The 5,000-nt window shown below is 52.6% G+C and overlaps 1 non-coding gene across 1 annotated transcript in view; it reads left to right on the top strand.

The window, feature by feature from the left end:
* The first annotated feature begins 3,543 nt into the window (after nt 1-3,543).
* Nucleotides 3,544-5,000, top strand: part of LOC124589253 — a 1,910-nt gene continuing 453 nt past the window's right edge. Inside the window, exon 1 of the ribosomal RNA XR_006976048.1 lies at nt 3,544-5,000. This exon is cut by the window's right edge and continues 453 nt beyond it. This is a non-coding gene — a ribosomal RNA (small subunit ribosomal RNA).

A 5,000-nucleotide genomic window follows, 5' to 3' on the forward strand; every position in this document is an offset into this window, starting at 1 on the left:
TATATTGGGCCTTAACCTAACCTATATTGGGCCTTAACCTAACCTATATGGGCCTTAACGTAACCCACGTTGCGCCTTAACCTAACCTATATTGTACCTTAACCTAACCCATATTGTACCCTTAACCTAACCCATATTGTAACCTTAACCTAACCTATATTGGGCCTTAAACCTAACCTATATTGGGCCCTTAACCTAACCTATATTGGGCCTTAACCTAACCTATATTGGGCCTTAACGTAACCCACGTTGCGCCTTAACGTAACCCACGTTGCGCCTTAACGTAACCCACGTTGCGCCTTAACGTAACCCACGTTTGCGCCTTAACGTAACCCACGTTGCGCCTTATACCTAACCCATATTGCGCCTTAACCTAACCCATATTGCGCCTTAACCTAACCCATATTTGCGCCTTAACCTAACCCATATTGTACCTTAACCTAACCTATATTGTACCTTAACCTAACCTATATTTACCTTAACCTAACCTATATTGGGCTTAACCTAACCTATTTGGGCCTTAACCTAACCTATATTGGGCCTTAACCTAACCTATATTGGGCCTTAACCTAACCTATATTGGGCCTTAACGTAACCCACGTTGCGCCTTAACGTAACCCCACGTTGCGCCTTAACGTAACCCACGTTGCGCCTTAACGTAACCCACGTTGCGCCTTAACGTAACCCACGTTGCGCCTTAACGTAACCCACGTTGCGCCTTAACCTAACCCTATATTGCGCCTTAACCTAACCCATATTGCGCCTTACCCTAACCCATATTGCGCCTTAACCTAACCCATATTGTGCCTTTAACCTAACCTATATTGTACCTTAACCTAACCCATATTGTACCTTAACCTAACCTATATTGTACCTTAACCTAACCTATATTGTACCTTAACCTAACCTATATTGTACCTTAACCTAACCCATATTGCGCCTTAACCTAACCCATATTGCGCCTTAACCTAACCCATATTGCGCCTTAACCTAACCCATATTGCGCCTTAACCTAACCCATATTGCGCCTTAACCTAACCCATATTGCGCCTTAACCTAACCCATATTGCGCCTTAACCTAACCCATATTGCGCCTTAACCTAACCCATATTGCGCCTTAACCTAACCCATATTGTACCTTAACCTAACCCATATTGTACCTTAACCTAACCTATATTGTACCTTAACCTAAACCTATATTGTACCTTAACCTAACCTATATTGGGCCTTAACCTAACCTATATTGGGCCTTAACCTAACCTATATTGGGCCTTAACCTAACCTATATTGGGCCTTAACCTAACCTATATTGGGCCTTAACGTAACCCACGTTGCGCCTTAACGTAACCCACGTTGCGCCCTTAACGTAACCCACGTTGCGCCTTAACGTAACCCACGTTGCGCCTTAACGTAACCCACGTTGCGCCTTAACGTAACCCACGTTGCGCTTAACGTAACCCACGTTGCGCCTTAACGTAACCCACGTTGCGCCTTAACCCAACACACGTTGCGCCTTAACCCAACACACGTTGGGCCTTAACCCAACACACGTTGGGCCTTAACCCAACACACGTTGGGCCTTAACCCAACACACGTTGGGCCTTAACCCAACACACGTTGGGCCTTAACCCAACACACGTTGGGCCTTAACCCAACACACGTTGGGCCTTAACCCAACACACGTTGGGCCTTAACCCAACACACGTTGGGCCTTAACCCAACACACGTTGGGCCTTAACCCAACACACGTTGGGCCTTAACCCAACACACGTTGGGCCTTAACCCAACACACGTTGGGCCTTAACCCAACACACGTTGGGCCTTAACCCAACTCACGTTGGGCCTTAACCTGCTCTGTAATTGTCATACGACGCGTTAAATTAGTGTGGTGTTGCCTAACTGCAACCCCCGCAATATAGTTTGCTACTCGCACTGCCTGGTCCCCAGAGTATCGCTTCATGTTAAACACCTTGCAGCTATACACTGTAATGCGGATGGCAGCAGGACGTACATGCTCAATGCCCTTCGCAGTTGTTCATTGGCATTTGCATGGCGAAGCACAGCCTACGTTGTGGTACGGCGTGTGTCAACTGTCCGCTGATGTTGTACGTCCAAATCACACACTGTACTGCACATTGGTCCTCATGTACTGAATGATACATCGTGGTACATGTGTGACCGTACCACGACTGCGCCAACAACGGCGAACCATACGGTCCAAATATTGTGCACTCAGCTACGTGTCGTCTCCCTATAAGAGCTGGATTGCAGTATGGTATGCCGTGGATGGCGATCAGCATGAGCCGTCTGTTGATGTAGTGGCGCGTGTTGTCAGACGTAGTCGTCTCTTCTCACACACCGTGATAGCATGGTGCACTGCGTTCCACATCTGCGACATGCGACAGAGGCCGGTTGACAGTCGTTCGCGCAATGGACATCGCATACGTACGGGGGCCACCTTCCACGTGTTCGCGAAGCGTGCACATGTTGTTGCGTGTATGTGGGCAGACATAGTGTGTCGTGACACCTGACACAGGCATGCAACAATCGTTGAATTTGCAAATGGCGATGGACGTCTACGTTTGCTGGTGACGTTACGCAAATGAACAACTGGTAAACGGTTGTGGTGCGGTTGTTCTCGCTAGAGGTGAATCAGTGATGGCGACGATCGGTTGAGCTACCAACCGGTTGTTTCAGCGATACCCACCATGCCCACGAACGTGAATGGCATGTGGGTGTGAAGCGATACGCGGCGGTGGCTGGGTGGGACCGTCCCCGGCCGGTGAGGGGGGGCCTCCCGGCGTGCTGGCCGCGCGGTGCGTGGGCGCACGCGCTACAGCCGGCTGGTGGGGGCGGCCAGTGGCAGGCGCGCCGGCCGACGGAGGCGGCAGGCGGCGCAGCTGCGCGCCGGCGCACCCTGCACGCGGCGCCGTGCGGCCAAAGTAGGTCCTCGCGGGCCCGGTGCGAAGCGCGGTGGACATCTGCAGTGTGCTGGTCCGATTGAGGACTGTGTGCGCTGAGGATGCGCCGCCGCCCGGCGCTCGGCGCCGCGACGCCGTCTGCTGCTCGGTCGCCTCTGCGGTTCTCGCAGGTGGTTTGTATCGCAGCTGTGCGGACGTGTTGGCGCGTGCGCTGTGCTGGGAGAGTTCGCTTCGGCACCCAAGTGGGGCTTTTGTCCTTCTGTGGCGCTGGCGTTGGAGCTGCCGGCCACCGTAGGTGGCGCGTGTTGTCTCCCGCCGGCAATGCCACGACAGCACGCTCCCGGGCCTCTGTCGGCAGCGGCAAGCTCAGTTGGGAGCACGGGTGGTCGCACCTAAAGCGTCTACTCGCCAAACTCCGGGCGATTGCGCCTCTCTCGAACCCGACCAAGTACTTAGGACGGCGCTGCGCGCCGCCGGGACCTGAGAGGGTTTCGAGGTGTATTGTGCAGGGGAGCTCAGCCTCCTCCTGTTTGCAGAATAATTGAGCGGACGCTTGCGTGTTCGCGCGGGCCCCCGGGACACACTCCCGGGCGGCCGGCTGCTCAGCTCTAGTTGACGCAGCTCCCTGGTTGATCCTGCCAGTAGTCATATGCTTGTCTCAAAGATTAAGCCATGCATGTCTCAGTACAAGCCGCATTAAGGTGAAACCGCGAATGGCTCATTAAATCAGTTATGGTTCCTTAGATCGTACCCACGTTACTTGGATAACTGTGGTAATTCTAGAGCTAATACATGCAAACAGAGTCCCGACCAGAGATGGAAGGGACGCTTTTATTAGATCAAAACCAATCGGTCGGCTCGTCCGGTCCGTTTGCCTTGGTGACTCTGAATAACTTTGGGCTGATCGCACGGTCCTCGTACCGGCGACGCATCTTTCAAATGTCTGCCTTATCAACTGTCGATGGTAGGTTCTGCGCCTACCATGGTTGTAACGGGTAACGGGGAATCAGGGTTCGATTCCGGAGAGGGAGCCTGAGAAACGGCTACCACATCCAAGGAAGGCAGCAGGCGCGCAAATTACCCACTCCCGGCACGGGGAGGTAGTGACGAAAAATAACGATACGGGACTCATCCGAGGCCCCGTAATCGGAATGAGTACACTTTAAATCCTTTAACGAGTATCTATTGGAGGGCAAGTCTGGTGCCAGCAGCCGCGGTAATTCCAGCTCCAATAGCGTATATTAAAGTTGTTGCGGTTAAAAAGCTCGTAGTTGGATTTGTGTCCCACGCTGTTGGTTCACCGCCCGTCGGTGTTTAACTGGCATGTATCGTGGGACGTCCTGCCGGTGGGGCGAGCTGAAGGCGTGCGACGCGCCTCGTGCGTGCTCGTGCGTCCCGAGGCGGACCCCGTTGCAATCCTACCAGGGTGCTCTTGAGTGAGTGTCTCGGTGGGCCGGCACGTTTACTTTGAACAAATTAGAGTGCTTAAAGCAGGCAAGCCCGCCTGAATACTGTGTGCATGGAATAATGGAATAGGACCTCGGTTCTATTTTGTTGGTTTTCGGAACCCGAGGTAATGATTAATAGGGACAGGCGGGGGCATTCGTATTGCGACGTTAGAGGTGAAATTCTTGGATCGTCGCAAGACGAACAGAAGCGAAAGCATTTGCCAAGTATGTTTTCATTAATCAAGAACGAAAGTTAGAGGTTCGAAGGCGATCAGATACCGCCCTAGTTCTAACCATAAACGATGCCAGCCAGCGATCCGCCGCAGTTCCTCCGATGACTCGGCGGGCAGCCTCCGGGAAACCAAAGCTTTTGGGTTCCGGGGGAAGTATGGTTGCAAAGCTGAAACTTAAAGGAATTGACGGAAGGGCACCACCAGGAGTGGAGCCTGCGGCTTAATTTGACTCAACACGGGAAACCTCACCAGGCCCGGACACCGGAAGGATTGACAGATTGATAGCTCTTTCTTGATTCGGTGGGTGGTGGTGCATGGCCGTTCTTAGTTGGTGGAGCGATTTGTCTGGTTAATTCCGATAACGAACGAGACTCTAGCCTGCTAACTAGTCGCGTGAC

This window comes from Schistocerca americana, unplaced genomic scaffold (assembly GCF_021461395.2).
Source record: "Schistocerca americana isolate TAMUIC-IGC-003095 unplaced genomic scaffold, iqSchAmer2.1 HiC_scaffold_698, whole genome shotgun sequence".
NCBI lineage: Eukaryota > Metazoa > Arthropoda > Insecta > Orthoptera > Acrididae > Schistocerca > Schistocerca americana.